At 39.2% G+C, this 12,776-nt stretch overlaps 1 non-coding gene across 1 annotated transcript; it reads left to right on the plus strand.

Annotated features, from left to right (window-relative positions):
* Nucleotides 1-8,233: 8,233 nt before the first annotated feature.
* On the plus strand, nucleotides 8,234-8,354 carry LOC142444233 (small nucleolar RNA SNORA26). Its single transcript, XR_012783882.1, has one exon. It is a non-coding gene; the product is annotated as a small nucleolar RNA SNORA26 (small nucleolar RNA).
* Nucleotides 8,355-12,776: the final 4,422 nt, after the last annotated feature.

Genomic DNA, 12,776 nt, shown 5'->3' on the forward strand with positions numbered 1-12,776 from the left:
AATTAAAACTGAGTGATTTCACATGGAAGTCTTGCTTTTAGAGTCAGGTTTCTCCAGGTACTTAATTTAGGGATTAGAACCTTTGGGCTAAGGTTCATAGCAAAATGGCATGCAATTTGGACATCTATTGGCAGCTCTAATAGAGTTCTGAGACATTACCTGAGCAGGACCGCAGCCGAGGCTATGTTTCTCAGAGCCAAGGTCACAGTGACGTCTGCCTCTAGGCATGTTTTGACCAAATAACTCCACCTTGAGTATATCTGACCCTAATCAGTTAACTTCCCTAATAAAATCCCTAATCAAGAATATGCTCTATGAATTCTTACAATAAATTATCCAACTCAGATGAGAAACAGACAGTGCTGTAGGAGGGATAGTTGATGTCAGATTTGCAAAGGAGGGAAAAGGATGAAGGCATGTCTGACCCCTGCTCTGCTGGAATGGGCCATGATTTCACACACCATCAATGATCATGCCACACAATATCTATCTCTGTATCCTCCCCCATCCTCTACATTGTCTGCATAATTCCTGAGTGTAGTGATGCAGGTCACATTTGTATGGTGACAGTTGTTCGGTCTGTGTGGAGATGCTGGGGAAAAATACCATAGTGGGGGAATAGTTCCTAGAATTCATGGCCTGCCACACCTGAAAATCCTTATACCAGGAATCCAGAACAACGGCTTCTCACTCAACTTTCTAGTGGTTGAAAGTCAATATCACCAAGGACAAACCAAAAAGTGGCAGATGGGAATATAAAGAATTAAGAAGTAGCATATTAGAGCAGTTGAATTGAAACTGCCCTTCTTTCATAAATGTAAAGATATTATAAAACCATGTGAAATAAACTGCTGAACACTTTTGAGGTTTATAGAAGCAGTACAAGAATGTGAAGGCCCCCAAACTCCAGCTTTCATAGCTTACTTTGAAAAGTTTAGTAGATTTATATGACTCTTTGAAGAGTAGGCAAAATATTTTTAGGCGTCTTCAATAGATTGTGTTCGTCTGGACAGACTAGAGAAACAAAATTTATAGGCACTTATATGTGTATAAGAAAGAGCTTTACATATAAGAGCAATTGAATATTGGGAAAACATCCCAGCCCAGTCCAGATCAAGTCCATAAGTCTGGTATTAGCCCATATGTCCGTCACCAATCTTTAAGTTCCTTCAGACTCATATAACATGCAATGAAGCCGAATGCAGGAAGATCACAGGTCAGTGGGTAGGAAGTTTTGTGGATCCAGTGGCATTGTAAACATCTCAACACTGGCTGGGATCTCCATGTGGCTCCTCCAGCTCAGGGCTCTAGCATAGCTCCATGTGACTTGTCAGCTACAATGTCTCCCAGGGAGACAGCCTGCACCCTGCCTCCATCAAGCTACGACCTTATTGACAGGCTAAATTCTACCCCTTCACTCTTAATCCTCCCAAATTGACCACAGATTATATAACTGCCACAATGATTTCCAAAACTGTTTTAAGATAATCCATTATCAACTATCATAAGAGGCCTTATGCTGCCCCCAAGTCATTATTAAAACATAGGTATTTTTAAATTGGTCCATAGAAAATAAAGTGGGGAAAGAAAATAGATGAAAAACTAGGAGGCAAAGGACAGTTATAGAGGTCTAAATAAAGGCATGTGCATATGTACATATTTTTATATGTAATGATTGGGAAATAAATCTATGTACATATATTTATATGTTAAGTATTAAGGTAGCAGACAGACATTGGGCCTCTACTCAAGAACTCCCTCAAGGCAAGAAAACTTTGTTCTAATAACCCGGCATTCTATGATGCTCTGCTTCCTGATACCATCGCTGAAGACAAATGGGTGCATAAGCAAATGTGATGAAGAAAGCTGAAGGTGCCTGGCTATAAAAAGATACAGTGTCTGGGGTCTTAGAGGCTCAAAGGTAAACAAGCAGTCATCTAGCTGGGAAGCAACAAAGCCCACTTGGAAGAAGCACATATGTGTGATCATGAGGTGTCCATGGGATCTGTCATCAAAGACCCAGAACAAAAAAATTATATCGATGTGAATGAAGAGGGCAGAGTGGAGACCCAAAGCCCATCTGTAGACAATTGAGCATCCCATCACAGAAGAGTCACAAGGAAGAGATGAGCCAGTCAGGGTGCAGAATAGCACCTACAAAACATACAACTTTTGTATGTTTCTTGAAGTTCCTGAATGCTTCCTCCTCCCCACTAGATGACCCCAATTCTACTGTACAAATCTGGCTAGACCAGAGCATGTACACTGGTACAGATAAGAGCTTGAAACACAGGGAATCCAGGACAGAGAAACCCCTTAGGATCAATAATGAGAGTGGGATACCAGGGGGATAAGGGGAAGGTGGGTAGAGAAAGGAAGAACCGATAACAATGATTGACATATAACCCTCTCCCAGGGGGACGAACAACAGAAAAGTGGGTGAAGGGGCACAGCAGTCAGCATAAGATGTGAAAAAAATAATAGTTTATAAGTTATCAAGAGTTCATGAGGACGGGAGGAGGAAAAGGGAGCTTATACCAAAGGCTTAAGTAGAAAGAACATGTTTTGAAAATGATGATGGCAACATATGTACAAAGGTGCTTGACACAATAGATGGGTGTGTGGATTGTGATAAGAGCTGTACCATCCCCCAATAAAATGATTTTTCAAAATTACTTGCTTCTAAGTTATTTTCTCTGAGAAGTATAGCTGTACATTTGAACAAAATTACACTTTTTTAAGTCCATGTATGCTAGTATAAAAATGAATGTGACCACATCATTCACAAATTATAAAAATGCTATGAGTAAAGTGAAGGTGATATATAAAACCCATCTTTAATAGCGCAAGATGAAGAACGTGTACAAGAAAGCCAAATAGATCCCCGGAAAATTTGCAGTTTCCGAACTCCCTAATGAAAATGATCATTATCCAAAGAAGCAGCACACCTTTGGGGAAAACAAAAACTAAGAATGTAGCATTCTGCCTCACAAGGAAGGCAATACGATGGCAGGACATCTGTGAATGCCCCTGTACCAGATGTAGCCCCAAGGAGAAGCTAACAAAGTGAGGATGATGCTACTTATGTTGTCAGCTGTCTGTTAGTGAGCAAATGTGGTGGAAAAGTCTGAATTTGGAGCGGTATTATGTCTATAGATACTTGCAACAGGTAGGAATAAATAACAAAACCTCAAAATGCATTTCATGTTGAAAATAATTTGACTGAGTGCTAAAGCAAATTTATCTTACACATTCCAATATACTCTTAATAAAATGTGAATCACATTTTTGAAGATAGTAATAGTTAAAATGTAATTTTTGGTTATAATAACAACGCATATATAGAATCCCTCCATAATTTTAAAAAGATATAATCTTTTCTTATAAAAGAGAGTAAAACACAAAGTACTGGCATGCAGATCGTTGGGAATAACTAATATATTGCCAACATTATTCTGTGCACATCCTAATAGAATGCAAATGGTGAGATGAAGGCGCGTCAATAAAGTTTAACAGGAGTGGCACCTCTTCCCAGTCATACCAGCTGGCATAGGTTTCTCCTCTCCTCAGCCCGCTGGCAACTGTCGGGCAAGTGCAAGAAAGATCTTTTGCTGTTGGTAGGCGCCATCAAGTCAGTTTCAACTCAGAGCACATCGGTGTACAATGGAACAAAATACTATCTATTTTGATAGAGAACATCAGCTAGATAATATTTGATAGTATCTGATAGCTAATATTTGATAGGATCTGACGGGGAGGTATTCATTGACTAAAGCTGATTTGAAAAAGTAAATGATTTATTTAAAGGTGATTTAGATACAGCAGGTAAAGTAAATAATGATTCTATTTGGGGACTTTGGAAAGGCAGAGATTCATACCAATTTGAAGACTGTGGATTTATTCTAAAAGATATTTACTTTACAACATTTTAAGAAGAAGATAGTGAAAATAATTTTAATAGATACTATGTTTCCTATGTAATCTGACTGGGTAAAGAAGGAGCTAGAGGAACAGATATCATTTAGAAGGCTATTAAATATAAATTTATGATCCTTAAAACATAGGTAAATATTACCCTTGGGAAGGATAATTAATTTTAATTACACATCTAAAAGAGAAGATGTGAACTGAAATGGAAACTAAATATACACCATAAGCATATTTTTAAAATACCAAACTCTAAAAGATTGCATCCTTTATAGAACTAAGAAAGCTAGAAGAAGAACCAGAGTTAGCTAAGAGAATGAGAATTCAAATAAAAGGAAGCTTTAAAAAATGATAAAACAATGATGCATACACTCTGACACCGTTCTTATCAACTGGGTCTGATCATCCACTGCAGTCACCACACAGAACTCACAAACAAAACTCATATCGCGGGTGGTGGTAGTTATTAGGGAAATTAACAGGTTGCATTTCAGGATCAGAAACATTAAGGTTACATTCCTGTCTTGTGGTACCTCTTCTCAGTCATGCCAGCCAGCATATGTTTCTCTTCCCCCAGTCGCTTGGCAACTATCATCCAGGAACAAGTGTAAAAAACGTTCTTTAGTTGGTAGGTGCTATCCAGTCAGTTTCAACTCACGGCACCTCTATGTACAACAGAACAAAATAATGTCGATTCATCTTCAAAATTGTTCCTATGTTTGAGCCCATTGTTACAGCATCGCATCAAGCATCTCCCACTTTTTTGCTGACCCTCTACTTTACCATCCATGACGACCTTCTCCATGGACTGATTTCTTCTGATAACATGCCCAAAGCACTTGGGACAAAGTCTCACCATCCTTGCTTCTTAGGTTATACTTCTTCCAAAACCTGTTTTTCTTTCTTTTTATGTTGTTCTTTTTTTAAAACCTTTTATTAGGGGCTCATACAACTCTTATCACAACCCATACATGTACATACATCAATTGTATAAAGCACATCTGTACATTCTTTGTCCTCATCATTTTCAAAGCATTTGCTCTCCACTTAAGCCCTTTGCATCAAGTCCTCATATTCCCCCTCCCTCCCCACTTCCCCCTCTCCCCTCCCTCATGAGCCCTTGATAATTTATAAATTGTTATTTTGTCATATCTTGCCCTATCCGGCGTCTCCCTTCACCCCCTTTTCTGTTGTCCATCCCCCAGGGAGGAGGTCACATGTATCCTTCATTTCAACAGTCAATTGTATTTTCAATATTCTATGCCAACACCCTAGATCAAACACATCAATTCTTCTTCAGGCCTCCTTATTTATTTGTTTGTTTGTTTGTTTGTTTGTTTTAGGCCTCCTTATTTATTACCCAACTTTCACTTGCATGTGAAGTGACAGATACTATCATGGCTTGGTCCAGTCACACCTTAATCCTCAAAGTAACAGCCTTGCTTTTCAACACATTAAAGGGTTCTTGCATAGCAGATGTAACAAATGCAATCAATGAGACTCTGATCTCAACTACAGCTCTCATGAGGATTGATTGTGAATCCACAAAAGACAAAATCCTTAATAGTTTCCAACGTTTCGCCATGTTTCAGGGTGTTAGTTCTTGGTCCCAGGGTGAGGGTTTGGGTTTTCTTTATATTAAGTTATAAACCATACAGAAGTCTGCAATCCATGATCTTCATCAACAAGTGCTTCAAGTCCTCCTCATGTTCAGCAGCAAGGTTGTGTCATCTTTATATCGAAACAAAGGTGGTTAACAAGCCTTCCCCCAATAGTGATGCTGGATTCTTCATATAATCCAACTTCTCTCATATTTCCTCGTCGTACAAATCGAACAAGTATGGTAAAAGGATACAAGCCTGAAACACATTTTTCCTGATTTGGAATCTGGAAGTATTCCCTTGTTCTGCTCAAACTTCTGCCCTTCATGGGTTCCTCGCTTGTACACTAATTGTTGGGAATTATCATTATTCCCAAGGCTGTGTATAGTTTTTTAGGATCCACGCAGTCAAATGCCTTGCATAGTCAAAGAAACACAAGTAAACAACTTTCTGGTGTTCTCTCCTTTCAGCCAAGATCCATCTAAAATCAGCAATGGTATGCCTTGCTCCATTTTCTCTTCTAAATATACTCTGAAATCCTGACAGCTCCTTGAGAATGTATTATTGCAATTGTTGTTGGGTGAACTTTAGGAAACTTTTACTTGAATGTAATATTAATGATATTTTTCTATTATGTATGAATTCTATTTGGTCACCTTTTCTTGAATGGATACAAATTTATTTCTTTTACTCATTTTGTCCAGTGCTTCATTCGCTTGTTGAAAGATTTCATTCAGAATTCCATTAGTTTCTGGAGCCTTGTTTTGGGCTAATGTTCTTAGTACAGCTCATACGCTAATTCTTGCAGTGGTTGGAGGTCATCTATTTCTTTTTAGTACAAAAACTTTGTGCATTTTTTCGACATTTTTGGTAGTGTTTCTGTGTGTCTCCTTCATCTTTGGATGCAGCCTGCGTTAGTCAATATTTTTTTCAACATTTTAATTTTTGCTAGGTAGCCTTGAATTGGTTCAAACTAATAGCGACTTATGCACAAAGAACAGAATCAATGTCTGGTCCTGTGTCATTCTTAAAATCGTTCTGATATTTGAATCCAGTGTTGCAGCCACTGTGTCAATGCATCTTTTCGAGGGTCCATAGAATCTTTCAATATTGCAGTTGAAGCTGGAATTGTTCCATTAGTTCTTCCAGTTTAAGACATACGGAGCATGTTCTTCCATTTTTGGTTTTCTAATACTTGTTATTGTTGTTAGGTACCATTAAGTCAGCTCCAACCCACAGTGACTATATGAACAAACGAATGAAACACTGCATGCTTCTGTGCCATCCCCACAATTGTACCTATGCTCAAGCTCACTGATGGAGCCACTGTTTCAATCCATCTCCAAGAGTGACTTCCTCTTTTTTGCTTCCCCTCCACTTTACCAAACATGTCGTTTTCTAGCAAACAGTCTCTCATGACAACATGTCCAAAGTATGAAAGACAAAGTTTCATCATTCTTGCCTATAAGGATCACTTAGCCTTATTTGTTCTAAGACAGATTGGTTTGCCCTTTTGCAGTCCATGGTTCTTTCGATACATTTCTCCAGTACCATAATTCAAATGCATCCATTCTATGCTCTTCCTTACTCAATGTCCAACTACTACATGGACACTATGTATGACTTAACTCAGGTGCACCTTAGTCCTTAATTAAAAATCTCTGCTCTTTAATAGTCTAGAGAGATCTTATGTAGCAGATTTACCTAGTGCAATGTCTACTGATCTCTTGACTGCTGCTTCCATAAGCATTAATTGTGGATCCAAACAACACAAAGTCCTCGACAACTTCAACCTTTTTACCATTTATAACGATGTTACCTATTTAGTTAGTTCTTGAAAATGCCATGGAATAAATCTGTCTTAGAATAAATAAGGCTAGACTGATCCCTACAAAATACATGCCCAGTTGTGTTTTGGTTTTCCTTACATTGAGTTGTAATCCAACTAAAGGCTATAATCCTGGATCTTCACCAGCAAGTGCTCCAATTCCTTTTCACTTTCATCACACAAGCTTGTGTCACCTGCATATCACAGGTTGTTAGCAAGCCTTCCATCAATAGTAATGCCACATTCTTCATCATGTAGTTCAGCTTCTCTGATGATTTGCTCAGCATACTGTTTGAACCTTACGGTGATGGGATACAACCCTGACGCACACCTTCCCTTGTTTTAAACCATGAATTTCTCCATTGTTCTGTTTGCACAACTGCCTTTTGATCCATGAACAAGTTTCTCATGAGCACAACAAAGTGTTCAGGAATTTCCATTCTCCTCGGGGTTAGCCACAGGTTGTTACTGTCCGTGCAGGCCAATGCCTTTGCCTAGTCAATGAAACACAAATAAACAGTACTCTGGTATTCTCTGCTTTGAACCAAGGCCTGGCATCAGCAATTGCATTCTGTAATCCACAAATTCTTCTGAATCTGGCCTGAATTTCTGGCAGTTACCTGTCTAGGTCCTGCTGCAACCATTGGTCAGTTAGTGACTTCCAAATTTCCTGGCACCACTTGTATGTCTGTTTGTTGTATTGTGGTGTATTCTGTGATGCTGGAAACTGTGTAACTTGTATATCCAATGCCAGCAAACTCACCCAAAGTTGGACAGATTTCAGTAGAGCTTCCAGGTTAAAAACAGACAAAAAAGGACTCAGCTCCTCACTTTGGTGAAAGAAGTCACTGAAAAACGTATGCATACTCCCTTTCTTGGGCCTTTTTAAGGTTGCTGCAGTACTTTAAGAGGTTAACACAGAAGAGTAAAGCAAGTCTCCATAAAACTGAGATAATGTCGGTAGAACTCCTCTTTGAGTCCTGTCTGGAGACACAACTGAAAAAAAAAGTATGCATATCTTTCTATCTCTAGGTCTTTGCATATTTCATTATAATGATTTACTTTGTCTTCTCTAGCTGCCCTTTGAAACTGTATGTTCAGTTCTTCAATTTCATTATTCCTCCTTTGTGCCATTGGGAAATTTTTCCTCCAAGAATTCCCTGGCTATTTTAACTGTAGACTTACTTATTTCCTCTTGTTCAGGGACCCCAAGATTTTGAATATTGCTTCACGTCACGGAATTCCACACCATCCTCAGTCTTTCTTCTGATTTTTTGCTTCTTTCTTTTTGCTAAATTCTGCTTGGTTGTCACAGAGTTTGCTGATCCCGTTAACCACTGCCTCCATTCTATTGGTGTGATCATCCACCTTTTCCTTTCTCTCTGAAAATCCATTCCTTAACTCCGCCCTTTCCCTTCAATGTGAAGTTTCTAGTATCTCTATTTTTCCATCAGTTTTTAATATGACCACCTAGTTTTTTGCACAGCCCCAAACAGCAATGTTTTGCATTCTCTCTCTTCACATCAAAGGCTGCTAATTCTGTGTAAACTGATGGATTTGAGTCATCTTCAGTAATAGACTTTTGTTTCTCTAGATTGTTTCAGTAGCTGCTGGTGTTGGCTGTTGTTTTTGTCACCTCTTGGTTGAGCTGAAGGTAGTAAGTAGTCTTCTGGGATATGTAGGAGGAGGGGCCGGCTGCTTAAGTTAATGGAGGATCAGATAGGTGCTGTATGTAGATGTGGAGGGAGTGTTCTTGGAGTGAGTAGGGGGATTTGGTCATAGGTACTTGGGAGATTTTAAGTGGTGGTATTAATCATAGGAAGCCTTCCTGTTAAGCATAGTAATTTTAATGAGTTGTATAAGAGAGTTGTGGGAGATGTGATTGCACTTTGTAAATTATAGTAGATCGTGTGTTACTGAGGTGGAGAGCACAGGGTCCCCAGGTTATGGTGGTTTGGATTAAGGAGGAGTTTATTTAGTCGATCAGAATTCCTTATTTCCTCTGCATATTATGTAAGGAGAGTGCAGTCCTTCCATTATTGGGTTTGTAACAGTGGATTCTTGCACAATTCAGAACGATCCAGTACTTAGATGAGGTCTTAGTAGGCTGGAAATGGGCTGGTTGGTGGAGGCCCCAGATAAGAGCTACTTCCAATCACAGAAAATCTAAGCCCTAGTTCTGCAGGCTACTTAGCCAGCATCAGGAGAACCACTGAGAAACCTGGAAACGCCAGGTCCATTTCCTCTGGCATGATTCGTAATTTTGAGTTTCCTTTTCCAACAGAAAATAGGAGCCAATGTGATGACCTCCTGGAGCCCAGTGCTCTGTGGGTTGCAGCCTTGTCTCTTTCTCCCTGGAGCAGAATCACTCTGCAACTGTATGGGGCTCTGTCTGCACTTCCCACTCATGCCCCTGGCACCAGGGGAAGGACCTGGGTCTCAGCGTTTATCTCAAGGGGAACCACCCCATCACATGGGGATCTCCAGGAGTCCACCTAGGCAGCCTTAGGATGCCCTGAGAGATAGCCTGTCCTGGGCGACATCTCCACACTGGCTAGCTGTCGAAAAAAGGGTTGGGGGGAGGGGGAAGCGGCCAGAAGTTGCCACCCCATAGATAAAGGAGGCAAGTTTCAGTCAGGTGTCATGAGAATGTGTGTTAGAGAGGGTTCTCTAGAGAAACAAAACCAGAATGCTAATAATTTTATATATATTTATGCAGATAGATAATATAAGAAATAAACAATTAAATTATAAAGCAGCACAAATGGGTCAGTGCTACTCACTACCGTGAGAGAGTTGTGAGACACTGGCAGTCCTTCAAGTCTTGAGGGACACCGGATAGTCCTCTGTAAAGCAATTCAGGCTATCCGCGCACAGACTGCAAATAGCAAGGCAGGTCACCAACAATCAGCCAGATGACAGGGTCTGACATTCCCCAGCTCAAGAGATGTAAAATCCAATGTTGTTGCGAAGCAGGTCTTGAAGGAACCTCAAATTACAATGATACAGTCCATGGGTTAGGTGTCCCACAGGTAGTGTGGCTTGCAAATTGAGGCACAGACAGGCAAGGCAGCCACACACAATAATCAAAGATCAAGAGACCAGAAAGGCGAGATTGCCAGAGCCATTTATCTCTCTGCCTTTCAATTAATCCCACATGTGTTTATTGGCCAGGTTGGCACAATAAACTAACTACCTCTGAAGGGGGTGAGTTTGTTACAAGCACAGCTGAACTCTCGGTGAGAAAACTGACAAAAGAACCCTGGGGTGCTGAGAAATACACCAGTTTCACATCCCAGGCTCCCAACGGAGCCTGCTCACCCCTAAATCTGCTGATCACACAGCGGGCTCTTCGTGTGGGCAATCCTACATCAGTACTACCTTTCTGGAATAGGTGCTTTTGCCGAACTATCTAACTCTAATTTTCTAAAAATGACTGTTTATTCAAGCAAAATTTTGAGCAGACTTAAAACTAAAAGGCTTAAAGGATGATTACAAAGTAGAAAAATACTTTGAAATATTAACATTAAATGTAGAAACTCTGGTCCTTACAAACCTTAAAACTCTCAACTTTCCAAGAACACATAGCAAAAAATATAACTAGTTGGTTTTTTGAGCATGGGTATACAACACCTTTTAGAATACAGTCACTGAAGCTTTATAATAGAATTATCAATAGCCACAATCGTAATAGTGATTTTATGCTTTTTTTTGAGAAGGCATAACTTTCCAGTGTTTTTCAGAGCATGGCCAGTTTTGTCAAAATGAGTTGCCAAAATGTTAGACACACATCAACATCACAAGATTCTTTCTTAAACCCTTAAAATCTGATAATATACAACTAGAACATATTTTATTCCTAGGTTTTCTAGTTTCAGCTTAATGTAACTAATCATTAATTTTATAAATCAACAACAAGAAAATATCCAAAGAACTTCAGTTTGATGTGCCAGATGCAAGATCTAGTCCCAGAAAAAAAAATTCCCAAATAAGCTGTGTGGGAAGTAGGACACACCCCTATGGGAACTTCCTCTCAATGGCATCAAGGCTGTGTAGCTAGTTAAGGGGCTACATTCCTCCCTAATCTTCTTTCAACTAATTGGCTGCTCACAGCAGATCCCATTATGAAGTTGATTACACTGTGTTAGATCATACACAGGGTTGCTAGGCCTTAACAACTAAAGCCAGGAGACCTGGTGGGGAAGTGGGTTACAAATTGGGCTCTTAGCTGCAGGATCAACAGCTTGAATGCACCAGTCACTCCTCGGGAGAAAGACGAGGTTCTACGTCCATAAAGAATTACATTTTCAGAAACCCACAGTGGTGGTCCTATCGTGTCATTAGAGTCACTATCAATTGTAATTGACTGGATGGTGGCGAGTTTCATGTTTGGAAATACCAAACCACTGGAAATCTTGGCTCTTTCAAGTTGATACCACCCTAACTATCACTTCGAGGCACACTTCAAACATTGTATGTGGTGTATAGCCAACAGCAGCTTACCAGGCACCCATTGTTGCTGAAGCTCTGCATTTCATCCTCAATCTGCACAGATGCCACCAGTACTGAAATCTCCCACAGCAGAACCGTGAGTTAGAGAATGATTTAGTAATCTCAAAACTGTAAGAGTATGGAATGGGAATTAGACTGAGGAATACATCAGGACAAGGCAAAGCAGAAATTGACCCTTACAAAGAACTGAAAAATTAGCAATTAGGAAGAAAATTAACATAATCATAGACAAATAGAGTAATGTGGGGTAAGAGATTGCTGATAAAGACTGGATCGTCTATGAAAAAAGAAAAAAAAAACAACACAAAACCTAGGTCCACTACAAGGTTTCAAGGAGAATAGCAATAGGGAAGTTGGATAAAAGGAAAAAACTAAATCATGAGTATCCTTTTAAATCATGCCAATGAGTTTGTATTTTATTCTAAATGAAATATGAAGATTGTAGGAATATACTTAAGAATTAGTCTGTTTCATATGTGTGTTGTAAATACAAGCTAGAAACAGCTAAATAATGTTGTTCATTACCTAACACTGATTCACTGTAAGAAAATAAAAACATAATGTAACACATGGCTTAGAATAAATTTACACATAAGGATTTTTCTCAATATCTATGAACTAGAACTTATTTGCATTTCATGAATTTTCAGCTTAAGAACAGAAAGGTAGATTGCAAAACAAACAAATTATAGAACTGGAAAACCCAGGGTCTGAATTTCAGTTTGTCTCACAATAGTTCCTCTTTCAGACAGAGCTACCAAAATTTCAAATATTTCTTTTGGTTATTCCAAAAATAGTATCTGCAAGACATTTGCATATAATTATATAAATTCTTCTGAAACGATTTCACTATCATTTATTATTTTATTTACCAAGTGATGTGACAGAGGTGCAGTGCTAGAAGTTTG

The sequence above is a fragment of the Tenrec ecaudatus genome, chromosome 3, assembly GCF_050624435.1.
Source record: "Tenrec ecaudatus isolate mTenEca1 chromosome 3, mTenEca1.hap1, whole genome shotgun sequence".
In the NCBI taxonomy this organism is placed as follows: Eukaryota; Metazoa; Chordata; class Mammalia; order Afrosoricida; family Tenrecidae; genus Tenrec; species Tenrec ecaudatus.